This window comes from Anomaloglossus baeobatrachus, chromosome 2 (genome assembly GCF_048569485.1).
Source record: "Anomaloglossus baeobatrachus isolate aAnoBae1 chromosome 2, aAnoBae1.hap1, whole genome shotgun sequence".
Classification (NCBI taxonomy): Eukaryota; Metazoa; Chordata; class Amphibia; order Anura; family Aromobatidae; genus Anomaloglossus; species Anomaloglossus baeobatrachus.
This window is the reverse complement of record NC_134354.1, coordinates 420828674-420842453: the sequence shown is the minus strand read 5'-3', so window position 1 is coordinate 420842453 and position 13780 is coordinate 420828674. Positions and strand designations below refer to the sequence as shown.

Sequence of the window (13780 nt, the reverse complement as noted above, 5' to 3'; positions counted from 1 at the left end):
CCACCCTCCCACCCAAAGAACAACTTCTTCTGCGCAGCTTGTTTTCTAGGCAGCAGCGCTATTGTGATGTCATCGGGGGGCATTGTGACAAGCCGCCAGTGTTCCGTCTCTTCATGTTGTGCACAGTTCAAACGGAAAATACATCAACAGGCAGACTACAGAAAAGCTTACTATCAAAGGTTAGAGGGGGGCTTTCTCAGAGGGCTTTTTACAGTTTTTCTATTCCCAATTAGCCGTTTAAGTGTACTTATTGAAAGTAGTAATTCTTTCATAGGCCGCCCTTTCTTAGTATTTGACGTTCTTATATTGCGGTATGAGGCTTCGCAGTAGGTTGCAAACATTCATCACCCATGACTGTCCCCAATTGAGCTCAGAAGCTCAATGTCTATCATGACCTCTCTTTTAGAATGTCCAAGAGCAAGCAAACTATTCCTCCAGGAGAGGGCGCCAACAGACTACTAAAGAGATCATCATTACTCAAAGAAAACCCCAAAAACCAATGCATGATAGGAATAAACAGGTAACTTTCTTTGGAGTGGAAGCGGAGAGATCGCACCAGATGCCAATTCTAGATGTTATCACACCTGTGGTCACTGCAGCAGCAGGTGAATCCACTTTGTCCAAAAGGGATCTATTCCATTCAATTGCAAATGATCTAGATAAGACAGAGAACTGCAGCACGGGGACATAGCCGAGTTGGTCAGGTTGAGTGGTGATGAGTTTGCTATTTGGATGAATAAAGAAAGTCAAAAGTGTGAAAGATAAAAAACAAAAGGAGGAAGTGTGAAAAGTGAATGGGCCAAATTGAGGTGCATATGAAGACGTATGCTTTCTTCCAATTCATTAAATCGGGCTAATATGAATCAGGTGAATTGAGTTCTGCTTTTGGAAACTGGGTTAAGAAGGGGTGCACCGTTCCTGGAGGTACTGCAATACCAGGTCAATGCGTGGAGTGGACAGAGCAAGCTCTTTTTCCATCTCCCTGTTCTAAAAATCCATTTAATATATGGTCCCCAGATAGGGGACGTATCAGATATTAAACTGATAAGAACAGATACTACACTTGATCTTAGCCAAAAGGCCGAGAAGCGATAACCAGAATTGGTTTGGGCCTCGAGTGGCACCCTGGCCTATGCCGGACACATCTTAGGGAGAGAGAGCGAGAGGGAGACAAACCCACGCCTACACAAGACATTTTGTCACCCAAGCCAACCCTTGAAAAGGCTGCTTTGCAGAGCCAAAACAAGAAGAATGGTGCGTTTTGCAGCCGCCGCCCACTGCAATGAATCTGAATAACTCCTCCTTTAGGGCGCAAGCAACTCCCCTCCCCCTTGCAGTCTTTCCAATTCACGATACAAAAAGACGGACAGGACAGGTTGCCTGACTTTCCGTCACTGCCACCCTTTGCCATCCTTACCCGTAGAAAGCCCTTTCATCATCCCCAAACCCTAATCTTTTCCCTTTCCTTCCCAGCCCCCAAACCCTGCCCTCTGTACCTTTCTCACCACCCGCTTCCCTTCTCCTGTCATCCCCCTACCACCCGGGAAAAAAAGAGATTGCCCCCTCCTTCCACTAGCCCACCCTCCCACCCAAAGAACAACTTCTTCTGCGCAGCTGCTTGTTTTCTAGGCAGCAGCGCTATTGTGATGTCATCGGGGGGCATTGTGACAAGCCGCCAGTGTTCCGTCTCTTCATGTTGTGCACAGTTCAAACGGAAAATACATCAACAGGCAGACTACAGAAAAGCTTACTATCAAAGGTTAGAGGGGGGCTTTCTCAGAGGGCTTTTTACAGTTTTTCTATTCCCAATTAGCCGTTTAAGTGTACTTATTGAAAGTAGTAATTCTTTCATAGGCCGCCCTTTCTTAGTATTTGACGTTCCTTATATTGCGGTATGAGGCTTCGCAGTAGGTTGCAAACATTCATCACCCATGACTGTCCCCAATTGAGCTCAGAAGCTCAATGTCTATCATGACCTCTCTTTTAGAATGTCCAAGAGCAAGCAAACTATTCCTCCAGGAGAGGGCGCCAACAGACTACTAAAGAGATCATCATTACTCAAAGAAAACCCCAAAAACCAATGCATGATAGGAATAAACAGGTAACTTTCTTTGGAGTGGAAGCGGAGAGATCGCACCAGATGCCAATTCTAGATGTTATCACACCTGTGGTCACTGCAGCAGCAGGTGAATCCACTTTGTCCAAAAGGGATCTATTCCATTCAATTGCAAATGATCTAGATAAGACAGAGAACTGCAGCACGGGGACATAGCCGAGTTGGTCAGGTTGAGTGGTGATGAGTTTGCTATTTGGATGAATAAAGAAAGTCAAAAGTGTGAAAGATAAAAAACAAAAGGAGGAAGTGTGAAAAGTGAATGGGCCAAATTGAGGTGCATATGAAGACGTATGCTTTCTTCCAATTCATTAAATCGGGCTAATATGAATCAGGTGAATTGAGTTCTGCTTTTGGAAACTGGGTTAAGAAGTGCACCGTTCCTGGAGGTACTGCAATACCAGGTCAATGCGTGGAGTGGACAGAGCAAGCTCTTTTTCCATCTCCCTGTTCTAAAAATCCATTTAATATATGGTCCCCAGATAGGGGACGTATCAGATATTAAACTGATAAGAACAGATACTACACTTGATCTTAGCCAAAAGGCCGAGAAGCGATAACCAGAATTGGTTTGGGCCTCGAGTGGCACCCTGGCCTATGCCGGACACATCTTAGGGAGAGAGAGCGAGAGGGAGACAAACCCACGCCTACACAAGACATTTTGTCACCCAAGCCAACCCTTGAAAAGGCTGCTTTGCAGAGCCAAAACAAGAAGAATGGTGCGTTTTGCAGCCGCCGCCCACTGCAATGAATCTGAATAACTCCTCCTTTAGGGCGCAAGCAACTCCCCTCCCCCTTGCAGTCTTTCCAATTCACGATACAAAAAGACGGACAGGACAGGTTGCCTGACTTTCCGTCACTGCCACCCTTTGCCATCCTTACCCGTAGAAAGCCCTTTCATCATCCCCAAACCCTAATCTTTTCCCTTTCCTTCCCAGCCCCCAAACCCTGCCCTCTGTACCTTTCTCACCACCCGCTTCCCTTCTCCTGTCATCCCCCTACCACCCGGGAAAAAAAGAGATTGCCCCCTCCTTCCACTAGCCCACCCTCCCACCCAAAGAACAACTTCTTCTGCGCAGCTTGTTTTCTAGGCAGCAGCGCTATTGTGATGTCATCGGGGGGCATTGTGACAAGCCGCCAGTGTTCCGTCTCTTCATGTTGTGCACAGTTCAAACGGAAAATACATCAACAGGCAGACTACAGAAAAGCTTACTATCAAAGGTTAGAGGGGGGCTTTCTCAGAGGGCTTTTTACAGTTTTTCTATTCCCAATTAGCCGTTTAAGTGTACTTATTGAAAGTAGTAATTCTTTCATAGGCCGCCCTTTCTTAGTATTTGACGTTCCTTATATTGCGGTATGAGGCTTCGCAGTAGGTTGCAAACATTCATCACCCATGACTGTCCCCAATTGAGCTCAGAAGCTCAATGTCTATCATGACCTCTCTTTTAGAATGTCCAAGAGCAAGCAAACTATTCCTCCAGGAGAGGGCGCCAACAGACTACTAAAGAGATCATCATTACTCAAAGAAAACCCCAAAAACCAATGCATGATAGGAATAAACAGGTAACTTTCTTTGGAGTGGAAGCGGAGAGATCGCACCAGATGCCAATTCTAGATGTTATCACACCTGTGGTCACTGCAGCAGCAGGTGAATCCACTTTGTCCAAAAGGGATCTATTCCATTCAATTGCAAATGATCTAGATAAGACAGAGAACTGCAGCACGGGGACATAGCCGAGTTGGTCAGGTTGAGTGGTGATGAGTTTGCTATTTGGATGAATAAAGAAAGTCAAAAGTGTGAAAGATAAAAAACAAAAGGAGGAAGTGTGAAAAGTGAATGGGCCAAATTGAGGTGCATATGAAGACGTATGCTTTCTTCCAATTCATTAAATCGGGCTAATATGAATCAGGTGAATTGAGTTCTGCTTTTGGAAACTGGGTTAAGAAGGGGTGCACCGTTCCTGGAGGTACTGCAATACCAGGTCAATGCGTGGAGTGGACAGAGCAAGCTCTTTTTCCATCTCCCTGTTCTAAAAATCCATTTAATATATGGTCCCCAGATAGGGGACGTATCAGATATTAAACTGATAAGAACAGATACTACACTTGATCTTAGCCAAAAGGCCGAGAAGCGATAACCAGAATTGGTTTGGGCCTCGAGTGGCACCCTGGCCTATGCCGGACACATCTTAGGGAGAGAGAGCGAGAGGGAGACAAACCCACGCCTACACAAGACATTTTGTCACCCAAGCCAACCCTTGAAAAGGCTGCTTTGCAGAGCCAAAACAAGAAGAATGGTGCGTTTTGCAGCCGCCGCCCACTGCAATGAATCTGAATAACTCCTCCTTTAGGGCGCAAGCAACTCCCCTCCCCCTTGCAGTCTTTCCAATTCACGATACAAAAAGACGGACAGGACAGGTTGCCTGACTTTCCGTCACTGCCACCCTTTGCCATCCTTACCCGTAGAAAGCCCTTTCATCATCCCCAAACCCTAATCTTTTCCCTTTCCTTCCCAGCCCCCAAACCCTGCCCTCTGTACCTTTCTCACCACCCGCTTCCCTTCTCCTGTCATCCCCCTACCACCCGGGAAAAAAAGAGATTGCCCCCTCCTTCCACTAGCCCACCCTCCCACCCAAAGAACAACTTCTTCTGCGCAGCTTGTTTTCTAGGCAGCAGCGCTATTGTGATGTCATCGGGGGGCATTGTGACAAGCCGCCAGTGTTCCGTCTCTTCATGTTGTGCACAGTTCAAACGGAAAATACATCAACAGGCAGACTACAGAAAAGCTTACTATCAAAGGTTAGAGGGGGGCTTTCTCAGAGGGCTTTTTACAGTTTTTCTATTCCCAATTAGCCGTTTAAGTGTACTTATTGAAAGTAGTAATTCTTTCATAGGCCGCCCTTTCTTAGTATTTGACGTTCCTTATATTGCGGTATGAGGCTTCGCAGTAGGTTGCAAACATTCATCACCCATGACTGTCCCCAATTGAGCTCAGAAGCTCAATGTCTATCATGACCTCTCTTTTAGAATGTCCAAGAGCAAGCAAACTATTCCTCCAGGAGAGGGCGCCAACAGACTACTAAAGAGATCATCATTACTCAAAGAAAACCCCAAAAACCAATGCATGATAGGAATAAACAGGTAACTTTCTTTGGAGTGGAAGCGGAGAGATCGCACCAGATGCCAATTCTAGATGTTATCACACCTGTGGTCACTGCAGCAGCAGGTGAATCCACTTTGTCCAAAAGGGATCTATTCCATTCAATTGCAAATGATCTAGATAAGACAGAGAACTGCAGCACGGGGACATAGCCGAGTTGGTCAGGTTGAGTGGTGATGAGTTTGCTATTTGGATGAATAAAGAAAGTCAAAAGTGTGAAAGATAAAAAACAAAAGGAGGAAGTGTGAAAAGTGAATGGGCCAAATTGAGGTGCATATGAAGACGTATGCTTTCTTCCAATTCATTAAATCGGGCTAATATGAATCAGGTGAATTGAGTTCTGCTTTTGGAAACTGGGTTAAGAAGGGGTGCACCGTTCCTGGAGGTACTGCAATACCAGGTCAATGCGTGGAGTGGACAGAGCAAGCTCTTTTTCCATCTCCCTGTTCTAAAAATCCATTTAATATATGGTCCCCAGATAGGGGACGTATCAGATATTAAACTGATAAGAACAGATACTACACTTGATCTTAGCCAAAAGGCCGAGAAGCGATAACCAGAATTGGTTTGGGCCTCGAGTGGCACCCTGGCCTATGCCGGACACATCTTAGGGAGAGAGAGCGAGAGGGAGACAAACCCACGCCTACACAAGACATTTTGTCACCCAAGCCAACCCTTGAAAAGGCTGCTTTGCAGAGCCAAAACAAGAAGAATGGTGCGTTTTGCAGCCGCCGCCCACTGCAATGAATCTGAATAACTCCTCCTTTAGGGCGCAAGCAACTCCCCTCCCCCTTGCAGTCTTTCCAATTCACGATACAAAAAGACGGACAGGACAGGTTGCCTGACTTTCCGTCACTGCCACCCTTTGCCATCCTTACCCGTAGAAAGCCCTTTCATCATCCCCAAACCCTAATCTTTTCCCTTTCCTTCCCAGCCCCCAAACCCTGCCCTCTGTACCTTTCTCACCACCCGCTTCCCTTCTCCTGTCATCCCCCTACCACCCGGGAAAAAAAGAGATTGCCCCCTCCTTCCACTAGCCCACCCTCCCACCCAAAGAACAACTTCTTCTGCGCAGCTTGTTTTCTAGGCAGCAGCGCTATTGTGATGTCATCGGGGGGCATTGTGACAAGCCGCCAGTGTTCCGTCTCTTCATGTTGTGCACAGTTCAAACGGAAAATACATCAACAGGCAGACTACAGAAAAGCTTACTATCAAAGGTTAGAGGGGGGCTTTCTCAGAGGGCTTTTTACAGTTTTTCTATTCCCAATTAGCCGTTTAAGTGTACTTATTGAAAGTAGTAATTCTTTCATAGGCCGCCCTTTCTTAGTATTTGACGTTCCTTATATTGCGGTATGAGGCTTCGCAGTAGGTTGCAAACATTCATCACCCATGACTGTCCCCAATTGAGCTCAGAAGCTCAATGTCTATCATGACCTCTCTTTTAGAATGTCCAAGAGCAAGCAAACTATTCCTCCAGGAGAGGGCGCCAACAGACTACTAAAGAGATCATCATTACTCAAAGAAAACCCCAAAAACCAATGCATGATAGGAATAAACAGGTAACTTTCTTTGGAGTGGAAGCGGAGAGATCGCACCAGATGCCAATTCTAGATGTTATCACACCTGTGGTCACTGCAGCAGCAGGTGAATCCACTTTGTCCAAAAGGGATCTATTCCATTCAATTGCAAATGATCTAGATAAGACAGAGAACTGCAGCACGGGGACATAGCCGAGTTGGTCAGGTTGAGTGGTGATGAGTTTGCTATTTGGATGAATAAAGAAAGTCAAAAGTGTGAAAGATAAAAAACAAAAGGAGGAAGTGTGAAAAGTGAATGGGCCAAATTGAGGTGCATATGAAGACGTATGCTTTCTTCCAATTCATTAAATCGGGCTAATATGAATCAGGTGAATTGAGTTCTGCTTTTGGAAACTGGGTTAAGAAGGGGTGCACCGTTCCTGGAGGTACTGCAATACCAGGTCAATGCGTGGAGTGGACAGAGCAAGCTCTTTTTCCATCTCCCTGTTCTAAAAATCCATTTAATATATGGTCCCCAGATAGGGGACGTATCAGATATTAAACTGATAAGAACAGATACTACACTTGATCTTAGCCAAAAGGCCGAGAAGCGATAACCAGAATTGGTTTGGGCCTCGAGTGGCACCCTGGCCTATGCCGGACACATCTTAGGGAGAGAGAGCGAGAGGGAGACAAACCCACGCCTACACAAGACATTTTGTCACCCAAGCCAACCCTTGAAAAGGCTGCTTTGCAGAGCCAAAACAAGAAGAATGGTGCGTTTTGCAGCCGCCGCCCACTGCAATGAATCTGAATAACTCCTCCTTTAGGGCGCAAGCAACTCCCCTCCCCCTTGCAGTCTTTCCAATTCACGATACAAAAAGACGGACAGGACAGGTTGCCTGACTTTCCGTCACTGCCACCCTTTGCCATCCTTACCCGTAGAAAGCCCTTTCATCATCCCCAAACCCTAATCTTTTCCCTTTCCTTCCCAGCCCCCAAACCCTGCCCTCTGTACCTTTCTCACCACCCGCTTCCCTTCTCCTGTCATCCCCCTACCACCCGGGAAAAAAAGAGATTGCCCCCTCCTTCCACTAGCCCACCCTCCCACCCAAAGAACAACTTCTTCTGCGCAGCTTGTTTTCTAGGCAGCAGCGCTATTGTGATGTCATCGGGGGGCATTGTGACAAGCCGCCAGTGTTCCGTCTCTTCATGTTGTGCACAGTTCAAACGGAAAATACATCAACAGGCAGACTACAGAAAAGCTTACTATCAAAGGTTAGAGGGGGGCTTTCTCAGAGGGCTTTTTACAGTTTTTCTATTCCCAATTAGCCGTTTAAGTGTACTTATTGAAAGTAGTAATTCTTTCATAGGCCGCCCTTTCTTAGTATTTGACGTTCCTTATATTGCGGTATGAGGCTTCGCAGTAGGTTGCAAACATTCATCACCCATGACTGTCCCCAATTGAGCTCAGAAGCTCAATGTCTATCATGACCTCTCTTTTAGAATGTCCAAGAGCAAGCAAACTATTCCTCCAGGAGAGGGCGCCAACAGACTACTAAAGAGATCATCATTACTCAAAGAAAACCCCAAAAACCAATGCATGATAGGAATAAACAGGTAACTTTCTTTGGAGTGGAAGCGGAGAGATCGCACCAGATGCCAATTCTAGATGTTATCACACCTGTGGTCACTGCAGCAGCAGGTGAATCCACTTTGTCCAAAAGGGATCTATTCCATTCAATTGCAAATGATCTAGATAAGACAGAGAACTGCAGCACGGGGACATAGCCGAGTTGGTCAGGTTGAGTGGTGATGAGTTTGCTATTTGGATGAATAAAGAAAGTCAAAAGTGTGAAAGATAAAAAACAAAAGGAGGAAGTGTGAAAAGTGAATGGGCCAAATTGAGGTGCATATGAAGACGTATGCTTTCTTCCAATTCATTAAATCGGGCTAATATGAATCAGGTGAATTGAGTTCTGCTTTTGGAAACTGGGTTAAGAAGGGGTGCACCGTTCCTGGAGGTACTGCAATACCAGGTCAATGCGTGGAGTGGACAGAGCAAGCTCTTTTTCCATCTCCCTGTTCTAAAAATCCATTTAATATATGGTCCCCAGATAGGGGACGTATCAGATATTAAACTGATAAGAACAGATACTACACTTGATCTTAGCCAAAAGGCCGAGAAGCGATAACCAGAATTGGTTTGGGCCTCGAGTGGCACCCTGGCCTATGCCGGACACATCTTAGGGAGAGAGAGAGAGAGGGAGACAAACCCACGCCTACACAAGACATTTTGTCACCCAAGCCAACCCTTGAAAAGGCTGCTTTGCAGAGCCAAAACAAGAAGAATGGTGCGTTTTGCAGCCGCCGCCCACTGCAATGAATCTGAATAACTCCTCCTTTAGGGCGCAAGCAACTCCCCTCCCCCTTGCAGTCTTTCCAATTCACGATACAAAAAGACGGACAGGACAGGTTGCCTGACTTTCCGTCACTGCCACCCTTTGCCATCCTTACCCGTAGAAAGCCCTTTCATCATCCCCAAACCCTAATCTTTTCCCTTTCCTTCCCAGCCCCCAAACCCTGCCCTCTGTACCTTTCTCACCACCCGCTTCCCTTCTCCTGTCATCCCCCTACCACCCGGGAAAAAAAGAGATTGCCCCCTCCTTCCACTAGCCCACCCTCCCACCCAAAGAACAACTTCTTCTGCGCAGCTTGTTTTCTAGGCAGCAGCGCTATTGTGATGTCATCGGGGGGCATTGTGACAAGCCGCCAGTGTTCCGTCTCTTCATGTTGTGCACAGTTCAAACGGAAAATACATCAACAGGCAGACTACAGAAAAGCTTACTATCAAAGGTTAGAGGGGGGCTTTCTCAGAGGGCTTTTTACAGTTTTTCTATTCCCAATTAGCCGTTTAAGTGTACTTATTGAAAGTAGTAATTCTTTCATAGGCCGCCCTTTCTTAGTATTTGACGTTCCTTATATTGCGGTATGAGGCTTCGCAGTAGGTTGCAAACATTCATCACCCATGACTGTCCCCAATTGAGCTCAGAAGCTCAATGTCTATCATGACCTCTCTTTTAGAATGTCCAAGAGCAAGCAAACTATTCCTCCAGGAGAGGGCGCCAACAGACTACTAAAGAGATCATCATTACTCAAAGAAAACCCCAAAAACCAATGCATGATAGGAATAAACAGGTAACTTTCTTTGGAGTGGAAGCGGAGAGATCGCACCAGATGCCAATTCTAGATGTTATCACACCTGTGGTCACTGCAGCAGCAGGTGAATCCACTTTGTCCAAAAGGGATCTATTCCATTCAATTGCAAATGATCTAGATAAGACAGAGAACTGCAGCACGGGGACATAGCCGAGTTGGTCAGGTTGAGTGGTGATGAGTTTGCTATTTGGATGAATAAAGAAAGTCAAAAGTGTGAAAGATAAAAAACAAAAGGAGGAAGTGTGAAAAGTGAATGGGCCAAATTGAGGTGCATATGAAGACGTATGCTTTCTTCCAATTCATTAAATCGGGCTAATATGAATCAGGTGAATTGAGTTCTGCTTTTGGAAACTGGGTTAAGAAGGGGTGCACCGTTCCTGGAGGTACTGCAATACCAGGTCAATGCGTGGAGTGGACAGAGCAAGCTCTTTTTCCATCTCCCTGTTCTAAAAATCCATTTAATATATGGTCCCCAGATAGGGGACGTATCAGATATTAAACTGATAAGAACAGATACTACACTTGATCTTAGCCAAAAGGCCGAGAAGCGATAACCAGAATTGGTTTGGGCCTCGAGTGGCACCCTGGCCTATGCCGGACACATCTTAGGGAGAGAGAGCGAGAGGGAGACAAACCCACGCCTACACAAGACATTTTGTCACCCAAGCCAACCCTTGAAAAGGCTGCTTTGCAGAGCCAAAACAAGAAGAATGGTGCGTTTTGCAGCCGCCGCCCACTGCAATGAATCTGAATAACTCCTCCTTTAGGGCGCAAGCAACTCCCCTCCCCCTTGCAGTCTTTCCAATTCACGATACAAAAAGACGGACAGGACAGGTTGCCTGACTTTCCGTCACTGCCACCCTTTGCCATCCTTACCCGTAGAAAGCCCTTTCATCATCCCCAAACCCTAATCTTTTCCCTTTCCTTCCCAGCCCCCAAACCCTGCCCTCTGTACCTTTCTCACCACCCGCTTCCCTTCTCCTGTCATCCCCCTACCACCCGGGAAAAAAAGAGATTGCCCCCTCCTTCCACTAGCCCACCCTCCCACCCAAAGAACAACTTCTTCTGCGCAGCTTGTTTTCTAGGCAGCAGCGCTATTGTGATGTCATCGGGGGGCATTGTGACAAGCCGCCAGTGTTCCGTCTCTTCATGTTGTGCACAGTTCAAACGGAAAATACATCAACAGGCAGACTACAGAAAAGCTTACTATCAAAGGTTAGAGGGGGGCTTTCTCAGAGGGCTTTTTACAGTTTTTCTATTCCCAATTAGCCGTTTAAGTGTACTTATTGAAAGTAGTAATTCTTTCATAGGCCGCCCTTTCTTAGTATTTGACGTTCCTTATATTGCGGTATGAGGCTTCGCAGTAGGTTGCAAACATTCATCACCCATGACTGTCCCCAATTGAGCTCAGAAGCTCAATGTCTATCATGACCTCTCTTTTAGAATGTCCAAGAGCAAGCAAACTATTCCTCCAGGAGAGGGCGCCAACAGACTACTAAAGAGATCATCATTACTCAAAGAAAACCCCAAAAACCAATGCATGATAGGAATAAACAGGTAACTTTCTTTGGAGTGGAAGCGGAGAGATCGCACCAGATGCCAATTCTAGATGTTATCACACCTGTGGTCACTGCAGCAGCAGGTGAATCCACTTTGTCCAAAAGGGATCTATTCCATTCAATTGCAAATGATCTAGATAAGACAGAGAACTGCAGCACGGGGACATAGCCGAGTTGGTCAGGTTGAGTGGTGATGAGTTTGCTATTTGGATGAATAAAGAAAGTCAAAAGTGTGAAAGATAAAAAACAAAAGGAGGAAGTGTGAAAAGTGAATGGGCCAAATTGAGGTGCATATGAAGACGTATGCTTTCTTCCAATTCATTAAATCGGGCTAATATGAATCAGGTGAATTGAGTTCTGCTTTTGGAAACTGGGTTAAGAAGGGGTGCACCGTTCCTGGAGGTACTGCAATACCAGGTCAATGCGTGGAGTGGACAGAGCAAGCTCTTTTTCCATCTCCCTGTTCTAAAAATCCATTTAATATATGGTCCCCAGATAGGGGACGTATCAGATATTAAACTGATAAGAACAGATACTACACTTGATCTTAGCCAAAAGGCCGAGAAGCGATAACCAGAATTGGTTTGGGCCTCGAGTGGCACCCTGGCCTATGCCGGACACATCTTAGGGAGAGAGAGCGAGAGGGAGACAAACCCACGCCTACACAAGACATTTTGTCACCCAAGCCAACCCTTGAAAAGGCTGCTTTGCAGAGCCAAAACAAGAAGAATGGTGCGTTTTGCAGCCGCCGCCCACTGCAATGAATCTGAATAACTCCTCCTTTAGGGCGCAAGCAACTCCCCTCCCCCTTGCAGTCTTTCCAATTCACGATACAAAAAGACGGACAGGACAGGTTGCCTGACTTTCCGTCACTGCCACCCTTTGCCATCCTTACCCGTAGAAAGCCCTTTCATCATCCCCAAACCCTAATCTTTTCCCTTTCCTTCCCAGCCCCCAAACCCTGCCCTCTGTACCTTTCTCACCACCCGCTTCCCTTCTCCTGTCATCCCCCTACCACCCGGGAAAAAAAGAGATTGCCCCCTCCTTCCACTAGCCCACCCTCCCACCCAAAGAACAACTTCTTCTGCGCAGCTTGTTTTCTAGGCAGCAGCGCTATTGTGATGTCATCGGGGGGCATTGTGACAAGCCGCCAGTGTTCCGTCTCTTCATGTTGTGCACAGTTCAAACGGAAAATACATCAACAGGCAGACTACAGAAAAGCTTACTATCAAAGGTTAGAGGGGGGCTTTCTCAGAGGGCTTTTTACAGTTTTTCTATTCCCAATTAGCCGTTTAAGTGTACTTATTGAAAGTAGTAATTCTTTCATAGGCCGCCCTTTCTTAGTATTTGACGTTCCTTATATTGCGGTATGAGGCTTCGCAGTAGGTTGCAAACATTCATCACCCATGACTGTCCCCAATTGAGCTCAGAAGCTCAATGTCTATCATGACCTCTCTTTTAGAATGTCCAAGAGCAAGCAAACTATTCCTCCAGGAGAGGGCGCCAACAGACTACTAAAGAGATCATCATTACTCAAAGAAAACCCCAAAAACCAATGCATGATAGGAATAAACAGGTAACTTTCTTTGGAGTGGAAGCGGAGAGATCGCACCAGATGCCAATTCTAGATGTTATCACACCTGTGGTCACTGCAGCAGCAGGTGAATCCACTTTGTCCAAAAGGGATCTATTCCATTCAATTGCAAATGATCTAGATAAGACAGAGAACTGCAGCACGGGGACATAGCCGAGTTGGTCAGGTTGAGTGGTGATGAGTTTGCTATTTGGATGAATAAAGAAAGTCAAAAGTGTGAAAGATAAAAAACAAAAGGAGGAAGTGTGAAAAGTGAATGGGCCAAATTGAGGTGCATATGAAGACGTATGCTTTCTTCCAATTCATTAAATCGGGCTAATATGAATCAGGTGAATTGAGTTCTGCTTTTGGAAACTGGGTTAAGAAGGGGTGCACCGTTCCTGGAGGTACTGCAATACCAGGTCAATGCGTGGAGTGGACAGAGCAAGCTCTTTTTCCATCTCCCTGTTCTAAAAATCCATTTAATATATGGTCCCCAGATAGGGGACGTATCAGATATTAAACTGATAAGAACAGATACTACACTTGATCTTAGCCAAAAGGCCGAGAAGCGATAACCAGAATTGGTTTGGGCCTCGAGTGGCACCCTGGCCTATGCCGGACACATCTTAGGGAGAG

At 46.1% G+C, this 13780-nt stretch overlaps 9 non-coding genes across 9 annotated transcripts; all 9 read right to left on the bottom strand.

Moving 5' to 3' along the window:
* Positions 1 to 902: 902 nt before the first annotated feature.
* LOC142292795 (U2 spliceosomal RNA) lies at positions 903 to 1093 on the bottom strand. The gene has a single exon (XR_012750822.1). It is a non-coding gene; the product is annotated as a U2 spliceosomal RNA (small nuclear RNA).
* A 1387-nt stretch (positions 1094 to 2480) lies between these two features.
* On the bottom strand, positions 2481 to 2671 carry LOC142293075 (U2 spliceosomal RNA). The gene has a single exon (XR_012751085.1). It is a non-coding gene; the product is annotated as a U2 spliceosomal RNA (small nuclear RNA).
* Positions 2672 to 4058: 1387 nt separating this feature from the next.
* LOC142292783 (U2 spliceosomal RNA) lies at positions 4059 to 4249 on the bottom strand. Its single transcript, XR_012750816.1, has one exon. It is a non-coding gene; the product is annotated as a U2 spliceosomal RNA (small nuclear RNA).
* A 1387-nt stretch (positions 4250 to 5636) lies between these two features.
* On the bottom strand, positions 5637 to 5827 carry LOC142292771 (U2 spliceosomal RNA). The gene has a single exon (XR_012750805.1). It is a non-coding gene; the product is annotated as a U2 spliceosomal RNA (small nuclear RNA).
* Positions 5828 to 7214: 1387 nt separating this feature from the next.
* Positions 7215 to 7405, bottom strand: LOC142292760 (U2 spliceosomal RNA). Its single transcript, XR_012750794.1, has one exon. It is a non-coding gene; the product is annotated as a U2 spliceosomal RNA (small nuclear RNA).
* A 1387-nt stretch (positions 7406 to 8792) lies between these two features.
* LOC142292748 (U2 spliceosomal RNA) lies at positions 8793 to 8983 on the bottom strand. The gene has a single exon (XR_012750792.1). It is a non-coding gene; the product is annotated as a U2 spliceosomal RNA (small nuclear RNA).
* Positions 8984 to 10370: 1387 nt separating this feature from the next.
* LOC142292736 (U2 spliceosomal RNA) lies at positions 10371 to 10561 on the bottom strand. Its single transcript, XR_012750790.1, has one exon. It is a non-coding gene; the product is annotated as a U2 spliceosomal RNA (small nuclear RNA).
* Positions 10562 to 11948: 1387 nt separating this feature from the next.
* LOC142292724 (U2 spliceosomal RNA) lies at positions 11949 to 12139 on the bottom strand. Its single transcript, XR_012750788.1, has one exon. It is a non-coding gene; the product is annotated as a U2 spliceosomal RNA (small nuclear RNA).
* Positions 12140 to 13526: 1387 nt separating this feature from the next.
* LOC142292712 (U2 spliceosomal RNA) lies at positions 13527 to 13717 on the bottom strand. The gene has a single exon (XR_012750786.1). It is a non-coding gene; the product is annotated as a U2 spliceosomal RNA (small nuclear RNA).
* Between the last annotated feature and the right edge of the window lie 63 nt (positions 13718 to 13780).